General features: G+C 37.3%; 1 pseudogene; it reads right to left on the bottom strand.

Annotated features, from left to right (window-relative positions):
- Positions 1-2,002: 2,002 nt before the first annotated feature.
- On the bottom strand, positions 2,003-10,533 carry LOC107478034 (cation-chloride cotransporter 1-like; annotated as a pseudogene).
- Between the last annotated feature and the right edge of the window lie 10,677 nt (positions 10,534-21,210).

Genomic DNA, 21,210 nt, shown 5'->3' with positions numbered 1-21,210 from the left:
AAGATTCAGGTATGAAGGTTAACATTGAAAAATTTAAAGCTATTTGTTCTAGAAATATCTCTAATAGAAGGAAGGAAATGTTGTCTGGTATTTCTCATATTCCCTTTACTAGTGACTTAGGCAAATACTTGGGGGCTGAACCTTAATCATCCTCGAGCTGCTAAATCTATTTTTTCGGACTCTTTAGAGAAGATCAAGAATAGGCTGACTAGTTGGAAAGGTCGGCTCCTTAACAGAGCAAGCATGCTTTGCTTAATTAAATCTGTTGCTTCTTCTCTTCCTATTTATCAGATGCAAGTGACTCTTTTTCCTACTTCGATTTGTCAAAAGATTAATTCTGTGCTTAGACAATTCTTGTGGAAGGAAAAGGTGGGGGAGCATTGCTTAAATTTGGTCAAGTGGAGCAAAGTTGTCACTCCAAGAAAATATGGAGGCTTGGGAATTAAAGATACCCAATGTGTAAATTTTGCTTTACTCGGAAAGCTTGTTTGGCAATTACTGCATAATAAAGATAAGCTTTGGTAAGAATTATATTGCAAAATATTTATCTGGGAGTTCTTGCCTTTCACCCAATTTTTCTAATAATGTTTCAAGCACTTGGCGGGCGATTTATAAGACAATAGAAAAGCTTCGTGATGGTTTTGATTGGTGTACAGGCAGGATGTCTCAATCCTTTTGGTATCATGCTTGGCGACCATGTGGAACGCTAGCTCCTTTGGTTCCTTTTGTGCACATTTCTGATTCTTACTTGAAGTTAGAAGATGTCTGGCACCATGGGCATTGGCGGTGGGATATTCTTTGCACAATTATTGCGGAAGAAGTTAAACTTGATTTGATGCTCTTTGATCCTATCAAGCAGGCAGGAGATAAAACAGGTTGGTTTTGGACAAACTCAAATACTCTCACCTACTCGACTAAAAGCGGGTATGAATGGCTATTGAAGAAGAAATTTGGCTCGAATGATAATGAAAATTGGCTTTGGCTTTGGCGCTTGAGAATACCGGAGAAGATAAAGTGTCTGCTCTGGCTTTGCCTCAACAACGGAGTTCCCACAGCTAGTTACCGCTTTCAAAGAGGTCTTGCTACTTCTGATTTTTGTCAGAGATGTTATCTTGCTCAAGAGGATATTAACCACTGCTTTAGGACTTGCCAAAAAGCTCATCAGATTTGGATTAGCTTGAATTTGGGAATGACCGCTGAGGACTTTAGTTTGGATTTTGTGTCTTGGATTCGTTCTAACCTCAACAAAAATGAATTTCTCTTTGCAGCGGCCTTTTGGTGAATTTGGAGGGATAGAAACAATGACATCTTCCATCAAGATGATCCATGAAGTAAGGAGAAAATTGTTCACTTGGTTAAACATGCTGCTCGAGATTTCTCTAATGTTGTTACCAACCAAAAACATATTATTCCTTCTTCTTTGAAATATAGCTGGGAACCACCTCCAATGAATGTTTGTAAAGTGAACTGCGATGCAAGCGTTTTTGAAAATGAGCAATTAGTTGGCTTTGGATGTATTATTAGAGACAGCATGAGAATTTGGATATAAGGTTGTTCTGCCAGTATACCTCTTTCTAGTGTTCTATGTTGTGAGCTTCATGCTATTTGGAGAGGGCTTGTTATGGCTTGGGATTGCGAGTGCAAAGAGGTCATCTGTGAAACTGATAATCTTGATGCGTTTCTTCTTGTTTCGCGAGGCACAACCAGCATGATTAGGAATGACTCTGATCTGCTTGACAAAATCAAAGAGATGATCCAGTGCAATTGGATAGCTACTTTAGTTCTCATCCAGCGCACAGCAAACAGAGCGGCTGATTTAATGGCTAAGACTGCTGCTTTAAACAAGCAGGTGTATCTAGAGTGGTTACTGCCCCGTAATAATTTAGACATTATTATTAGAGAGAAGTGCTACTCTTTCTCTTAGATATTTTTTCTTTGTGTTATGTTCAGTCACAAAAAACCAGAGAGATTCAAAATAAGAAAACAAACAATTCAAACGATGTTCCAAAATGAATACAGTTTAATTTTTCTATTATAATCTGGTGATACAGTAGATCCTCTTGAGCAAGAAAATGGGTACAAAGAATGAACACTACATGTAAACTACAAAATTATAAAACAGAAAAGGAGGTAATTAATGTCCTAGAATCCAGTTCAAAACTATGTGAATAGAGTTACAACGTCTCTACGGTATCCTCTTACAATTAAAATCCTCGGTATATTTTCCAGCAACATATCCATGTACTCCATATAGAAATATGATGGGTGGTTCAGTGGAGGTGGAGGCAAACTTACCAAAACAACAGCAGCCATTCTTGAGTATCTCAACATTATTGAATTGAGCTTAAGCGTTGTGAACAGGAACTTCTCGACTTGCTGCTCATTCACAACTGCGCGCTTACCATCTGCCATTAGTGGGGTGCCATCTTTCTTTGCTGCTGCCTTCATTTTGTTTAGATAATCATCAATTCTTTGTTGAGCACCTTTAAATGCATCCTGTGACTCATCCTGGGGTACTTGGTTTTCTACGGACATTACAAAATAAGTTAATAGATAAAAATTGTTTTGGGCATACTTGGTTTTCTACAAAAAATATACTATACATAAAGCAACTGACATTAAATTTCGTCATACATAGAGTTGGTAAAGAGAAGCAATGCAAAAAGATTAAACTTGAAGCCTAAATATCAACCTTAATAGATTATTCTGTACACAAAAAGTTCATTAATGTTGTCATTGAATTGAAAAAACTTAATGAGAATACTTAAAGTATGAAATTATCCATGAACACAAAGTTCAGTGAACAACTTAATTCCCAATTAATAAATTATAGCTATTTTGTTTTTCTTTTGAGTGAAGTATCAATAATGCATGATAAATCATGTCAATGACAAAATTATCCATGTCAGAACAAAAAGTGTTGATTTTGTCTGCAACATGATGTTTCTTGGGCTATTTTCCTCAAGGATTTTAATTATTTTTTTCATTGAAAAAATTTTCAGAGACAGATTTTCATGGGTAATTTGGTCCTTCGTTCTTTAGTCGTTTTCTTGAAAGCTCTCAAGGACCTTAAGAGTAATATTTCTTCTTTCTCCAACCAATCATGCCTTGATGCCAGGATCAACAACATTAATGCATAATATATTGTATCATATTATCTAGTTGACTGAATTTGAAAGGTATATACCTCCTAGTGATCGAAGGCTCCGAAGTGCTAGTTGGAAATATGCACTTTTGAAACCATCTCCCCAGACGCCAGCCTTTCCTTTGAGGCCCACATACTTATATATAAGACTTGCAAGGGCCAAAGCCACCACAGTGAATGACCACGAGATCAGGAACATAATCACTGCATTGGAAACAAGGAAAAAATGATCATTGCAAAATTGAGGGTTAACATGAAAACACACATAAGCAGCAGAAGAAGTAAGTATAAAATGGTTCATAGAAAGCTATAGTCACAGGCTAAACTTTTTTACTCTTCCATAAAGACCCACGTAATTTTGGTATTTATAAGAAATGAGAGAACCTTTGATGATCTTTGTGTATTTCTCTTAGTGGCATGCCCCTTTGGCCACTACATCTAGATATGAACCACTAGAGTACGTTATACAAACTTAGAAGGAGGCTTTCTTTCCCAAGTGAGTCAAGTTTCATATGTGGATTATTTGAACCAAAGACGGGCAAATTCATATCTTCATGTTATAAATGTGGCTCAGTCTGTGTCTGCTATTGCTATTTGAAAAAGAAAGTATTCACTGGACTGGACATATTGTAATCCTATTCATAAACATGTCCCAAATGTCAAAGCTTCACACAGGAGAATCCAAACCACAGTGAATTTGCGGGATATTGGAAATCAAACATCTATTGCTACAAGAATGCTCAATTATTTTCTAATCTAAAATCTAAATCTCAATGCGATAGCAACTGGAATGTTATGGTTCGAAGTTTCAAATTATGAACATCAAAGAAGCACTAGGGCAAGGAATATAATACTACTAATGTAATACACAGCCATTTCCCAACCCAAATTATATGCACCTATAACACGGTAAACTGGTGTTCTACCATCTATGCTGTTTCATAAATGGTGCGTTGAGGGCACTCTGTCACGTTCAAAGCTTTAATTTCAGCGTTATATCTTTACCATAGTTGCAAATCCCCGCATTCCCACCTCGCCACAACACAAAAAAGAAAAAAAAAAGAAAAAGAAAATAAAAGACAGCGAAAGAAAGAAGGGAGAGGGAAGCATGCATAAAGCAGAAAAAATAATTGAAACAACCAAGATGCGGCCAAATAGAAGCAAAATGAATCCGCTGGTAGACAATAATGACAAATATGCACAAAAAAGGCACCATACCAATGCAAAGTAATGCTCCAACAAGAGAGAGAAACCAATGATGAAATTTCCAACGAGGTTGCCAACTAGGAGCATCTAGAAGATCAAGAAGGAAGCAGGACAAGTTGACACCCGTATAACATAGAAGGAAAAACATAGTTATAGTTGGAGTGATAAGATCCAGATTCCCAATAATGACACACACACCACATAGGATAGCAGTGAAAAGGGTCACTGCCATCTGCAACTTTAAAGTAGCGCAGAATAGGTAAAATATCATCATTGGCTATTGCTGCAAGCAGACGTGGGGCACCGGTCAGACTCTGAAGAGCAGCACCCAAAGTTGAAAGAATAATCCCAATTTTAATTAGTGAAGGAAAAGGCCAGGCGACTGTAGCCGTTAGTAGCCTGCAATAAATCTCCATATCAAAAGCATGGATGCCCAAAACTCACAATACTTAAAAACCATGATGAATTACATATTTTTCATAAGTTGACTACCAAAGGTAATCAAATGGGTTCCTGTTTTTAAAGGGACTTCTTGGTGCACATCTATGTTGCATGGGGTATGGGCATCAACTTCTCAAAATAAACGGTAAATTTTCACCTACTAAAAGATGTTCCATGTGAAATCAAACAAAAGTAACACAGGGTTTGAAAATGGTTGCTTTCTTTGAAAGCATAGATTAAGGGAAAAAGATTTAAAGAACACTCCAAAAACGATGGAAAACTTGTGCCAAGTTGTTCAAATCGTACCCAAACCATACCTAGCTCGTTTATTTTGTAGGAAACTTTCTATTTTTGTTCTTTGCATACCTGCATGTACCCATCACACGCTTGTACCCGGTATGGGTACGCTTCAAGTTTGCACATACCTGTGCAACGTAGGTACACACAGAGGGGCCTAGGTCTTTTGAGTTTATTCTAATCTTTTTCTTTCTCAGCAGAAGTCAAGATCAGTCCATTCAATTTTTTTCATCATTTCAAATACATCCTCTTTCATGAGGAAACAATCATACAAAGAAGTTCGGACCAAAAATTACCTGTCTGTTAAAAGCTTCTCTCTGGTGGCAACAGCGCCAAAAAATAACATAGAAATAAAATACAGAGAAGTAGCAATAAGCGTTGCAGATAATGTCCCAATAGGAATTGATTGCTGAGTATCTTTTAGAGAAGCTGATCTATTAGAACCTGCCATTATTCCTGTCACAGCTGGGAAAAAGAGGCCTACTAATGAACTGGGAAGGAAAGAATATAATCAGAAAAATTGAAAAGTCATTCCAATATCATAAACTAGAAAATGCTTAAACAAATTGGTCCCTCAGGATCCTGCATTAAATGTGAAATAATTTTAACTTTATCAATTATAGTGATAAATAATCTTAAATAGTGAAAAATTTTCTAAATCTTTCTCCTGCAGCCCATGCTGATTGGGACCACAGAACTGGTTTGCAACTGACAGCAACTTATAAAATCTAGTTTCATATCATCAGTAAAATGTGGGGCTTGATGGCATATACTTAATATAAAAAAGTTACAATATAATTATGGAATAGGAGCTAAGGGCTACCTATTTCAGGTCTATTTCAAGCTTCGATATTTCATCTTCAATGTACAGAAGTTTTAAAACCCTGGTGAGGATTTTTATATTTCAATCCTATGTAAATCTTTCTCTTGCTTTACCTGGTTCCTCTTCCTCATAATAGAGTTGAACAAATTTAAGCAACGTCCTTGAGGGCTTATTAACATCAAAGGCATTGGAAAGATGGGGAAATTAGATTTTAGGATGTCTGCCCTCTTGTTTTGCAGTTATTGCTTACCATTATCTCTCACCATTTTTATTCTAAACTTCAATGGTAGAGAGGTCAATGAATTAGAATCTCACCTTCCTTTGTTTAACCCTATTCACCTATCTAAATCTAAATCTTCTGTCAGAGTCATTTTTTTGGGACCGTTGTTCCTAATTGAATAAACATTAATAACATTGTTTGATCCCATTCTGTTTAATGTTCAATTTAGATTCCACATCATTGGCTTGCCTTCATTTGCAGTTCCCTACTGCAAGATCTATATAGATCAAGCTTTCTGGTAGATTCGGTAAATTGTGGAATTGCCCTGTGAACGAGTAGTTTCTTTTCACTAAATTCAGATATTTTGCTCCAACTAAAACAATATCCTGCTGCAGACGTCAATTTTTGCAGTGCTCGTGTATTTTTTGGAAAGGAAAGAACCCACTAGCTGAAAAGCACTAACAGAGAACTCCTTACTTCCAACCTCATTGAGAATCTTTAGGCCTCAAGCAAATCAAATTAATTAAATGAAATTAAAACCATTCTCCTCTCTAATTTAAAAATCCTGCGTCATTAAGTTAATGTATCAGCCAATGAAGAACAGCAGACACAGGAGTGTCAATTACCATTTAGTGTAATACTTCAGTTGATTCAGCCGTAACATATGAAGATTAAGTATAATGAATCCATACTATTGCTACTAGGGACTTGTTAGGCACTGCATGCTTGTCAAGTCAAATTTTTATTTATACTTTTAAATGGATTTTGGTTGAGTATTTTGTTTTTTAAATTCAAAGCATAACAAATAGATGAAGATACGAAGATGCAACGATAATGTAAAGTCTGTGGAGGAAAGAAAAATAACTACTAAAAGCAGTTATACATGATATAAGGGTAAAAGTAGTAAAAAATTTGGAGACCAAAATCAATTACTTTTTGGTATCCTCATTATATATATTTTATATAAAAGATATAGATATAGAGACATTTCCTAAAATGTATTGTACAGGATTGCCTAATAATAGATTAAGCTAAAGAGAGGTTCTAGAAGTGTCTAGAAAAGTCTAGAGAAGGCAGAATCAGTTAGATTCAGTTAGTGCAGGAAGATCAGAACCTGCTAGAATATGTTAGAACTTAGATATGTTAGAACTTAGAATGAATAATTAACTTAAGTGTAAGCTTTCTGTATCCTCACTGTATATAAGGCCATGAGTTTAGGACCCATTTGGGAAGCTTCAAAAGTTACTTTTTTGAACTTTTGACTTATGAAAAGTAGTAGTATTAATATTTAGTGCAATTTTCAAAACTAAATTGTAGCTTTTTAAGAAGTTATTTAAGTGTTTATGGAAAAGTTAAAAAAAATTACTTTTCTCACAATAAAAAGCTTTTAATCACATTTCTTTTAAAATAAACACTTTTAGAACTGAAAAACCAAATACAAAATAACTTATTTATAAACTATTTTTAATATAAACATTTATTGTTTAAGCTATTTTTTCGAAAAGAGCTTAATTAAGCTGTTTGCCCAAATTGGGCCTTAGTGTTATTACACATAAAGACTTAACACTCATTCTCATTTTCTTTCCCGATCTCTTTTCTCTTCTCCTCTTACACTCTTCTCATTCTCTCAACTTCATCAAACTTTATCACCTAAAATTAAAGCATTTTGCCCCCACATCATTCATTGACAGATTTAAGATGCATGCACAATCATTGTAAGTTATATTGGTAAAATAGGGCAAATGAATGTAAACGAATGAGAAAGACCTACTTGAAATTCCAGCTTACATTGCCATCAGTTTCTGGGATTCCAGCATCATTAGTTTTTTGATAATCTGAACTCATTAATTGTCTCCGAACTCAAACCAGTAAATCCCTCTGAATCAAACATGGATAAAGGGGGAAAAATATGTGAACAAAAAACATTTGTAAATACACATTTATAAGCAAAAAATGTCTTTCGTATTTTAAAATAAATAAATAAATAAATAAACCCTCAACACTCATCATCAAGGGATTACAAGCAATGTGGGTTCTACAAGTTGATAAGTAAATTCAGTATTGAATGCAAAAGAAAAATAAAGAAAAAAAAGAACCCTATTGACTCTTATTTCCCTACTTCCCTATTATTTAATTGATTTTTCACTCTCACTCCTTCAAGAAAAGGAGAGAAGCATAGTTGATTAGTTGGTTTCCTTGATTTTCTTTATGTGCTACAAAGCTTTTGACAATGTAGCATGACTTGTCACGTCAGAACCTTTGGGGTACCAGATTCTTCAAATAACCACAGGTGAAGACAGAACACTTTAATCTCTCATTCAGGAATAAGAACCAATTCTGAAAAGAAAGATCCTAATTTTTAAACCAAATATCAAGGTTGAGAATCTATTAGCAATTTCTATATTATAAATGAGGACAGTGTCAATGTCTGTCACTTTACTAAACAGTTCACGACCCTTTTGTTATAAAATTTTAACATGTTTATTAGGGCCTTGCCACTGATTATGATTCACTTTTTGTCAAAAAAATAAAAGAACAAACAAAACATGAACCATTTCTATTTTATCCCATGCAACTTTGCCAGTCAATTCAAAAACTGCTAAAGTCTAGATTGTCTTCAAAGCCTACTGTTGACATGAACAATTTCTATTCTTTTTCTATGCAACTTTGCCAGTCACTTAAAAGACTACTAATAAGCCTCGACTTGATTACAGCTATTCCACAGTAACAATTTATAAATACTCAGAATGTCATTAAAATCAAAATTTCAGTCATGTTTTATAGATAAGATGAAATACAAGTCAAATAATGTTAAAATTTAGTTGCATAATATTATATAAAAAAATTTAGTAACAAATGTAATCTAGAACAAATATTTCCAGATCCAGTCGGAAAAGTTACAAATCTTTATGCATGAGTTGATATTCTGGAATATTTGGTTATGCTCTTGTCAGATAATGGTTCTCCTTAAATTGATAAATCAGAATTCAAATAATTCATTGCATTTTATCCTTTTGATAACAGTTAAAGAGACAGAAGTTTTACCCCATTGATAAACTAAAAGAAGTTTTCATTAGAGTTAGGCTACTTCTACCACACTCTGTTATTGAAAGTACTATATATGATGTTCCAAGATCCTTAATCTCTCACTCCAACCCAAAAAAGAACGTGTTCATTAAGAAACAAAAGAAACAGAAAGAGAAAATCCCATGAGTGCAACTTGCTTCTGAAAATCAACCAAGTATTACTGGTTCAGAAAATGCCTAGGAAAAATGTGTACATGTGTGCATGAGCATTCGATGGAACTAAAACATGGATCCTTTAATGAAAATGACAAACTGGATGACTTAGAAAAAAAGAACAAACCTGAAGGTTTATCCTTCATAGCCACAAACATTCCCAAGAATATGCAGATGACTGAGAATAAAACAGGAACGAGAAATGCAGGTGCAACCCGATTTATCATCTTTACTCCTCCAAATACAATAAAGCATAAAAGAATGGTCACAACAATCCCATAAATTTTGGTCAATTTGTTTGTTGGGTTAGGACTATACTTACAACGCCAATTCCATTTTGATAATCAAATTCCTAACCTATGCAATTTGGTCGTCGTCAAGCATCCAAGAGGATCTTGTCTTGAGGTTTCATTCTTTGGCAAAAATAGCTAATCAATACTAGAGTGTCAATCATATGGTGAGGGCATGAGTTAAGAAGCTTTCGAAACCGTTCCCAATACTTATAAAGTGTTTCCAATTCACCTTGGACAATGCATGAAATTTTTTTCCTCAATCTATCCGTCACCTCCGGAAGAAAGAATTTATCTAAGAACTCCCTTCTAAGAAAATCCCAATCACCAACAATCTCATCGGACAAAGTGTAGAACTACTCCTTAGCTCTTCCCTCTAGAGAAAATGGGAAGGCAAGCAACCAAATAGCAACCTCATTGGAACGCTCCCGCCTAGTTGTTGAGCACACACCTTGAAAGTCTCTAAGGTGTCTAATAGGATCTTGAGCGGGAAGTCCATGGAACTTGGGTAGAAGATTAATTAAGGCGGTTTTGAGTTCAAAATTAGCATTTAACTCCGGATAACGCACTTGAAGCGGTTGAAGAACAAAATCCGGAGCACCAGCTTCCTCAAGAGTAACTCTTCTTGGAGCGGCCATAGTATCGGTACCTAAATCAATAGAAGAAGAATTAGTAGTATCAATGGAGGAGTAGATGGTTTCTTCCTCAAATGACGTTTCAGATTCACCCTCGAGTACGGTTGGTGAATTGGTAGGAACCCTTTCACCACTTCCAAAGGCTAACCGTCTCCGAGCTTGCCTAAGATGTGAGATAGTTCTCTCAATTTCTGGATCAAAAGGGGCTAAGCTCGGATCCGGTAGTGAATGCGTCATTCAATGAAAGAAGCATAGAGCTCATGACAACAAGATGCACTAAACAAAGATCAATCCTAACTAACAATTGAACTAGCAAACAATCAAGGAAAAATGCAAGTATTCACATATCAACGTATTTACACTAACTAACAACATGGCACACGTATGCAACTTCCCGACAATAGCGCCATTTTGATGCGCGATATTTTTTCGGTATAGAATTTTCTAATAGAATTATGTTGTGAGTATAGTCTAAACCAACAAGCTATAACGCATCAAACATAGAAAATGTGTCACCACAATTCAAAATCAATAACCGGGAGTAGAGTCCCGAGTCGTTCTCCCTAGGAGTTGCCCTAAGATGTACATCATTGGTTAGGAGTTCTTTTAGTAGTTTGAAGTTGAGTACAAGAAAAGTAAATAAACGTGAATTAAAGCAATGAGCAATTAACAATTGAACTAAGAAAAACAGGAACTTAAGCTAGCAAGTGAATGATTATCAATCAATGTAAAATCCTTGGCTAGGGTTGGAAATTGGAATTCCTATCCTCATTGCCTCCAACAATTGTGATAAGAATTGGTTATTGCTCCACTTAGTTAACCTCTAACTATGAAGGAAAGTCAAGTGGAGATAATCAATTTGAGTCCACAAGTCCTATTCAAATCCCAAAGAAAGACTAGAGTTAGTGTCATTCAAATCAATTAGCAATATCTAATTATTAATCAACAAAAGGCTTTGACAATTCAAGTGTCTCCAATTATCCAACCCCTAAGCCAAGAGTGAAAATCTACTCCATAGCTATAGTTGACATTTTCTCAAACACTTGGTGAACAAGAATGAAAGGCATTGTGATGTTGAGAAGAGAAATTGAATTCAAACTATCTAATACAAGCAATCAACAACAATAAAGCAATTAACAACAATGAACATGAAATTCCTCAATGATTAATAGAAATCAAAGTAACAAGATCCAAATCCAAGATCTACAATGCTAGAGTAACAAGAACACTAAATTGAGAGTAGAAGAGTGAGATCTACAAATTAGAACAAAATAAAATTGAATTAAATTCAGATCTAACCAAAGGATCCAAGTGAAATTGAAATTGAGAAAGCCAAAACCTAGAGAGAAGTTTGAGTTTCTCTCTCTAGAACCACAAGTTCAAAAACTAGATAGCCAAGTGTAAAATGTGTGAATCCCCTTCAAGCCTTGGTCCCTTGGGTCTTTTCCCTCTAGAATTCAGCTCAAATTGGGCCTGGAGCTCCTCAGAAATCGCCAGCGATGACTTCCCTAAAGAAGTCACGTGCCGAGCGTCATGCGTACACGTCGTATGGGTTTTTACAATCCACGCGTACGCGTCGATAAGATTCTGCCCAGCCACGCGTATCGTCCACTTATGTATGCTTCCTTTCCCTCTTCTAGACCATTCTTGCCCCTATAAACTCTGAAATCACTTAACAGACAAATCACGGCATCGAATGATAATAGAGAGAGATCAAAATATAGCTTATTTATGGTTTAAAAAGCATGTTTTCAACCATTAAGCAAAATTGGGAAGGAGACATAAAACCATGCATTTTATATGGATAAGTGTGACAGAATATTGATAAAACCCCCAAATTCTCTACAAAATAAACCCTAAAATTGCAACCCGACGTGTCTGGTAGCTAATCTGGGCACAGTCTCTCTGTTGCGCATGAATATCATTAAAGGGAATACGTGCCCTATCACCATTAGAGGGTATCTGCGCCCTGTCGCCATTAGAGGGTATCGATGCCCTGTCATCATTACAACCAGAGAGAAAACACAAGCATAATCACATTCAACATTTTCCAACATTATTCATTTTCCACATTCGTTCATTAATCATATATGCATCTCCGGCATACTCGCCACATGTTAAAGCTTCCCCAATCAATCATCATTGTTATCAAATCTCAAACGTTAACCTGGAGCAAGCGGAACAAACCACAACCCTTGCTACTACCCAAGTATCACAAATACACATTCATTCATAATCACACTCCATTATTACCAATTTTCAAACAATGATCCGGAGCAAGTAGGACGAACCACAACCCTTGTGTCCATCCGGAAAGCCTCTATACTAACCAACCTGGAGCAAGTGGGGTGCAACCACAACCCTTGCATCTACCTAGGAGGTACGTTCTCATATGCCCAGGAGGAATCAAGGAGGGGATCTTAACCTCCCACCATCTCGTTGGGGGCGATTTTGAAATACCAGGAGGAACAAGGAAGGGGATCTTCGCCTTCCTTCATCTCTCTGGGGTCGCACTTTCGAGAAAGAGAGCTCAAGATAGAACTATCATTCAAAATCATATTTTCATTTCCAGCCATAATCAATATTTACCATAGCCATCCGGCTCATAACATAACCCGTGACCAGCCAATAATCATTATTAAATACAGCCCTTCGGCTTACGACATACACCGCACTCCCATCGTCACCCTAAACAACTCATACAATCATCATTACTCATTATTCATCATTGATATACACTTTACTTCATCCACAAGTTACTACATATCCTAGTTTCTTTTCATTATTTGGCATACTATAAGTATTTAGGACATAAAGGGTAAGAATGGAGCCTTAGAAGTATGAGATTTGACTTGAAAACTCAAAATCAACTTTGGGGTGAAAACGGAGTCATGCGTGCGCGTCGCCCACGCGCACGCGTGGAAGGCAGCAAGATATAGTGATGCGTACGCGTCCCCCACGTGCACGCGTGGATGGGACAAAAGGCAAGTGACGCCTGCGCGTCAACCACGCGTACGCGTGGGTGCGTTTTGTGTCTCAGGCACAAAACTGGCACAACCCAAGCACAGCTCTCAGGAATTTTGGCTGGGCAACTGATTTAGCCCATCGACGCGTACACGTCGGTCAGGCGCACGCGTGGGAAGTGAAAATTTGAAAATGAAGCGTGCGCGTTGACCACGCATACGCGTGGGTGTGCATTCTGCTAAAAATTTTACTAAGTTAAAAAGCTGCAGAATTTCATTTTTGAACCTCAAACTTCCACCACACATAACTTCTTCTACAAAATTTCTTTTTCAACCATTTCTGAACCGTTGGAAAGATCTTTGAATAAAATTTCATAAAAATCCATTTTTGAAGAATTCCAAACTCCGTGGACCAAGTTACGGACCACCAAAATTGGTCAAAAATTAGTTTTTACCCCAAAACTAGAAATCACCAATTTTTCTAATGTTCACAAACCAAATTCATTTTCACTCATCCAAATGACCACAACCCAACAACATTCACATGATTACACTCAACCAAACCAAACCTACCCCCTCTACACAACTTCACCTAAAAACTATCAAATTCCGCATCTTAATTTCTCAAACCTTATTATTCAATATCCAAACCAATTATTCACACATTCAATATCTAGATCCATCCAATCACTTATATGATCACACAATACACATATCAACTTACCTTTCTTACCTCTTTCCGGCCTCCGACCCAAGATTCACGGCCTCCGGCCCAGCTTCACAATTTAAATGCATATACCACAAACCAACATTCATTATCCAATTCATCAAATTCTCAACACACCAAACATACAAATTCACACAATTCTCAACCCAATCAATAATTCACATTACATATCAACTATGCATATTAGAACCAACCATTTGCACAATCCAAACTTATCCTAGGGGCATCTAGCATAGGAGTTCTCATCACACTGCACGGTTCACTTATTTTTGTTCGTTGGCCCAATTTTGGGGCAAAACCTTTAAAATTAGGGTTTTAAATCGCATTTTAAATATTTCTACCTTTCCTAATTATAAATCCTAATTTCTTATCCTTATTCACTTAGAATTAATTTTCCAAGCTGTAGTACCAGACATATCTCAGTCGGTACTGCCGGTTAAAATTCCAGTGTGCGTGCTTACGCAGAAAACTATGTATTCTGACTCAGAAAAATCCACTGAGGCCAAATATCATATTTAAATATCAAATTTCGATTGCTAAATTTTATAACCATATTCGCTCCTATTTAATTTATGAGTTAATTAATTATGGTTTGACTGGGTTTTACATTAAACCCCCCTAACAGAAATTTTTGCCCTCGAAAATTCCGTCCGTCACCACGAGTAAGTGAGCGTAGTCTGCCTTTATATCCAATGCATAGTAGTTCCAATGTCTTTTTACTCTATGCGCTTCTGTTGCCGCGCTCTGATTCCTCTATCTCTAAGGATCTCGATCATTCGTCCAACGCCGACCAACAGCCTTGTTCATTACTTTCGTCTTTGTTTTTAAAAGTCAAATGAGTTTGAAATAACAAGTTAACAAAATTATAAGAATCTGATTTTCTTTAATAATCTATAAAAGCATTCGAAACACATCTCTTTTGTTAAAGTTACTCAAATAAAAAATCATTTTCAAAACCATAACCAGCACTCTTTCAAATTCTTGGAAAAATTTCGACAGCACCTCCCCTAAAAAATTGGAGTTTACTACCCGTCACAGATTTTCTCAAACCAATCTCAATACAACATCAGCATTTCAATTTAATGGTTTTCAAATTCATTTTTTCAAAACCAATCATTATAAATCTCAATCTAAATCCAAGGCCACCATGACTAAATATCATAGTACTCATCTCTCAAACACAACGACTTGCACTCACTCATCATCTAAATCCAATTACGCATCAACGATCATTTTCTCATCCGTTTCAGAACTATCAAAGCTCACAGCCGCAATCAAATCTAATTATCTGGGAATCATTACTTGCATTAACACACTAAAACCTTCGAGTATTCAAACTTAAGATATTTTAGTCAACTTTTACAGCTCCTATTTGTAACTATCCTGTGTTACTGCTTCCGCAAGTTTTTGCTGCGTCACTCTGATTATTAACTACCAAGAATCCAATCATTAATCCATGTCATATTCCCCTATCGAATCACAAAACCTAGGCCCACTTCTAAGCTTTCTCAACCTGACAGAAATAATGCTTATGCTCATCATGAGACTGAATCGCATCCTCTTAAAAATCCTTGATCTCTATATTCACATTACCTAATCATTTAAAACCTATAATATCCACTGCCTAACAATTTGTCATCCTCCGATTTCTACTCAAGGGATTGATTTTCACAAACTTTCACTCCCCTTCAAATCCAATTACAAGCCCCTTCTACCCTAAATCATCATACTTCAATCAACTCAAACCTAATTAAACAAATTGTTCAAGCAACTATCCACCTCCAAGTGTTCTACTCATCAATCCAAAAATCAACACACCATTCTCATATATACCACTGCCAAGATTCCTATCACGGCGTTCCTTCACTAGTTCGATCTTGGGAATTCCTCGTTTCGATTACTTTATTCATGTCCATTAGACACCCTTCGGGTCTTGTCCATACTAAGCAAGCGATATCGAGGTGATCAGACTCAATATCTCTAGTTAAGTGCTTCAAATTACCAAAGATACACTCATGGACTTCATGCTAGATGTATCGGTTAGATACCCTAACTAGCACAGGCAAAGACTCAAAGTATGCATTGAAGCATAAGCAGTTCCATCCCTCAGGCTCACGAGGACGAACACCTTTCCACACAAAGTCTTATGCTTAAGTCATAAGACAGAGGTGGCGAGGTATTTCGACCTCTAAAAATAAAATTTAGTACATATAGTATTGTGAAGAATGTTTATAACTAGGAGCCTTTGAAGAAATATATATATATATATAAGGAGTGCCAAAAACACAAATATCCAAAACTCAAGATCCAGTTGCGAAGAAAGATAGCCTGAGCATAAAAGTATATACAAATATATATAAAGCAAGAAACCCAAAGGAAATCTAGAGGGCAAAATACAAAACCTATTCCCCAAAACAACCTCTAAGAGGAGTCAAAATAGTATATATATACATTATTTAATGGAGATAAAAGTATCTAAGCGAAAACATAAAACCAAAGTAAAGTCCCGAGAACAAGGATCTTCACTAAGTCCAGAAGTCTCCAGCATGCCTCTGCGAGTAGCCTCACGACCTGCATCTGAAAACCACAAAATTCGCATGGGTGAGAATTGGAGGTTCTCAGTATGATAACAGTACCCACATATCTAACATGTAATATCCTGCAAAAGCCGAAGGCAATCCTAGAACTTCCACCAGATAAATCAAAGCTTATAAACCGACTAAACCGTAAATGGCAACTGACTAAGGATCTTTAGTCTAACTAATACTTCCCTTTCCAATTTCTGCAGACCTCCCAACTGCCAGAAGTAATATAATATGGCAAACACAATTATATAACACAAGAAGATATACAGATAGGAAGCAGATATTACACTTAGACAACTAGCAGGTAATATGCAGTCATTTAGGTAATTTTAAACAATTCACATAGTATGAATATGATGAATGCATGTCCTAATGGCTAATGATATCATCTGTCGGTTATATAGCCAACCCGACAAGTCCTGGTAGCTAACCATTGGACAGTCTCTCTGTCGTGCATCCCCAACTCGAGTTATACTCAATCATAAATCATAATTCATATCCAACACCCTCACTGGTGTATATTCACCGGGCGAGCTCATACTTTCATAGTGTCCGACCACACTTACGACATGTGGTCAGCAGAGTATCGAGTCTCCACCTGGAGCACATGGTGGCTAGCCACTGCTTTCTCCCAAGAAAACTCGTATCTCAGCCGTAGCTCGGCAATATCTCAGCCATTTGGCTCATAATACAATCCATAACCAGCCAACTCATTAACAATTACAGCCCTTCGACTCATGGCATATCAAGCACTTCCACATTCATTCACCATATCTCATACAATGATCCTTGATCATTATTCATCATTATTTCTCCCCTTCTTCATCCACAAGTTACCGCATTTGCTAGCCCTTCTCATTGCTAGGCATATCATCAAGTTTTAAGACATAAGGGGTGAGATCAGATGCTTAGAAGTATGAAATTTGGCTTTAAAAACTCAAAAATTAATTTTGGGATGAAAACAGGGTCACGCGTGCACGTCGCCCACGCGCACGTGTGGATGGGAGAAAAATCAAGTGACGCTTACGTGTCAGCCATGCGTACGCGTGGGCGCGTTTAGTGCCCCAGGCACAAAACTGGCACAACTCAGGCACAACTCTTTAGAATTTGGTTAGGCCAATTGAATTCGCTCATCAACGTGTACGCGTGGGCCATGCGCACGTGTGGTAGTGAAACTTTGAAAACGACACATGCGTGTCGGCCACGCCTACGCGTGGGAGTGCTTTTTGCCAAAAATGTTTCTAAGTTAAAAGCTGCAGAATTTACAGTTTCAAACTCCAATCTTCTGACGGGCATAACTTCCTCATTTCAAATCATTTTTCACTCGTTCTTCGAATGGCATAGACATCCCAGATCCAATTTCATTTCTAAATAAGTTTGGCATAAAACGGAGATCCGGAGTCCATGTTATGCTCCGTCAAAATATGCCCAAAAACCACATTTTCATAAAAAACCACAAAGTGCCATTTTCAAAACAAACCAATTCCAACCCTTTTTGAAATCAACCAAAACATACCAAAAATCAACTTCAAGCCTCCTCAACTCAAATGTTAACATTTTTATCAAAACCATAACCATCAACCCACTATATTGACCAATCTCATCAAATAATCCAATTTAAACACAATACCATGTTATATATATTTTCCTCATTCCAATTTCCAACAACACCATTTTCAATCAATCATCAATACATAAAATCATCACCACCCTCATTCTCAACATGGTTTCACCCATATTTCAACCTTAACCAATTATCAATCATATATCAAAGCATGCATATCTCTCATGCATCACACCACCAAATTATCAATATTCATAATCACATATATGACCATACAATTGATTTCAATCATTCAACAACATCAACCATTCAAATCCTATCTTAGGGCCTCTAGCCTAAGTTTTTACACCACATTATATTTTAGATACAGGAAACCGAGACCATACCTTAGCCGATTTCCCCGCTCAACCCGGAGCACTTCCAATTCACTTTTTCACAAGATCACGAAGCTCCAACACCTCCAAGAACAAATTTTTAGCACACCAAAGCCCTTTTCCAAGCTTTCCAAAATCTCAATCAAGTTTCAATATTCACAAACACACTACCTAAGCCACAATTATCACATCCAAACACAACAACTCAATACCCAACATCATAAATCAACAAATTCCACTAGGGTTGAGAATCTTACCATACCCAAGGATCAAGGAGACAAAATTTCTCTTCTTCTTCAAGCTAGTTGGGTCCTATAACATCAACGAGCCCAAAATCTCAACATTTTCACCCAAAATTTCGAATTTATGGCTGAGAAAATTGGACTAGATTCGTGGCTTATTTCAAGAATAAAGTAGTGGATTTTGTAGAGCTCTTCACGGTGAACGCGTTCCCGCAAACAGTGCGGCAATCGGAGCTCTAGATCAAAAGTTATGGTAGTTTGAAGATCAAATGATAGGTAGAACTTTGAGAGAGTGTTCTTCCCCTCTAATTTCCTTTTCTCAGCGTGCTTGAGTGTTAGAGAGGAGAGAGAGTGCTGTTTGTTAGGGTTTAGGTTTAGTTTGGTTGGGCCAAGGGCCCAATATTGGTCCGATTGGCCCGGTTTGGTCCATTCGGTCCAAACTTGGGCCAATTTCTATGAAATTGGTATCAAAATTCTCGTCTCAATCTACTCTATCATATTAAGCTATAAAAATCACATTTTCACCTTTCTAGAATAAATTCTCATTTATGGACTAATTAGTCATTAATTAACCGGGTTTTATATTATACCCACCTAATTGGGAGTTTTGCCCACAAAATTCAAATTCAATTACCTGAGAATAAGTGCGGGTAATCAGTTCACATCTCTGACTCAAACTCCCAAGTGTACTCCTCAACACCGGCTCGACTCGATGCCACTTTGACTAACGAGACCTCTTTTCCACGCAACCGTTTGATACTAGTATCGTCAATTCTGACCAGAGTCACCGGAAGCGTCAAATCTTCTTTCAACTAAACCGATTCAGGTTCTAACACATGGCTAGCATCAGGAGTATACTTTCGAAGCTACGACATGTGAAATATGTCGTGCAAGTTCAAAAGGTGAGGTGGTAGAGCCATTTGATACTCCACCGGTCCAACCCTCTCCAGGATCTGAAACGGACCAATGTACCGAGGATTCAATTTCTTTCTTTTAATGGCCCTACCTACTCCTGTGGTTAGAGTAACTTTAAGGAAAAATGGTCTCGTTTCTCAAATTCCAAGGGCTTTCGCCTCTAATCGGCATAACTTTTCTGACGACTCTGCGCAGTGAGTATCCTATCTCGGATTTTCTTGACTTGTTCAGTGGTCTCAGCTAGCATCTTCGGCCCCAACAAGCTTTTCTCCCCAGCTTCATACCAACATAGCGGAGATTGACATTTTTTCCCGTACAAGGCCTCATACGGAGCCATTCCGATACGCGCATGGTAGCTATTATTGTATGCAAACTCTACCAACGGTATATACTGATCCCAACTCGCCGGTTGGTCTAAAACACAAGCCCTCAACATGTCCTCTAGTGTTTGGATCGTCCTCTCAGATTGACCAACTGTCTGAGGATGGTAAGCCGTACTCAAACTTAATCGGGTTCTGAAAGCCTTCTGAAATGCACCCTAAAATCTCGAAGTGAAATGAGGATCCCTCGAAATCTTCTTTGATAGATTTTGGGCTGCCACTGCCTTTTTTGTTTTATGGAATACCTTCATCGAATTAGAAGATGACACCATCTCTAAAAGAAATCAGGAAAATAGTCACACAACGAACAATGACAAAAACATAACTACAAGTATAAATTCTAAAAAGGCAAAAATCAAGCACTACCTAGCTTGGAGCGGAGAAGGGAAGGATCCCCTAAAAATCTCTTAGTATCTAGATGAGGAGGTTCTCCCAGTGCTCCTCCAAAACACCCACAAAGGCCCTCTTTACCTCATCCAGACTATCTAAAGAATACTTAAGGACTACGGGCTCTTTTTGCCACCATAAAGGGAAAATGGGCTCATTGTTCTCATCCAAGAAAAAGGGGTGAACTTCCTCAACAGCTTAGACTTTGAAATAGAAGTTTTTAAAATCATGAAAGGAGTCATCAAAAATAGAAAAAACTTTCTTTCCTTGGTTAGCCCGAAAGGCGGAAGGAGATCCAAGAAGCCTCCTTCTTGGCCACCCTCGGCTTAGTCAACACAAACAGATAGAGAAAAAGACTAAGGGAAGGTCAAACACCCGACTCCTGACATAGAAGCTAAAAAATCTTCATAAAGGCCCAGAAGTTAGGATGAAGTTGAGAAGGGGCAAGATTACAGTTCCAAAGAAGGTCGGACTCGAACTCGGTAAAGGGTAGAGTAACGCCTAACTTCATGAAGAAGCAGTTATATGCATAAAAGAAAGGACGTTCCGCCGAACTTAAAGGGGGAAAACTAACCCTCTCCTCGGGATTAAAGGACACTAGCTCATAGTTTTTCTCGTCCTCCCTACTCTTACAAACCCTATGAAATCTCCTAAATTTCTCACAGTATTCAGGATCCGCCACAGAAACACACCTTAGCACTATGGAATATAAGCAGTCAGCCACACCAGGAGGAACCTTTGTGGACATTTCAATAATATTTCTATGAGAAGACATAA

This window comes from Arachis duranensis, chromosome 3, assembly GCF_000817695.3.
Source record: "Arachis duranensis cultivar V14167 chromosome 3, aradu.V14167.gnm2.J7QH, whole genome shotgun sequence".
NCBI lineage: Eukaryota > Viridiplantae > Streptophyta > Magnoliopsida > Fabales > Fabaceae > Arachis > Arachis duranensis.
This window is presented reverse-complemented; position numbering and strand designations above follow the sequence as displayed.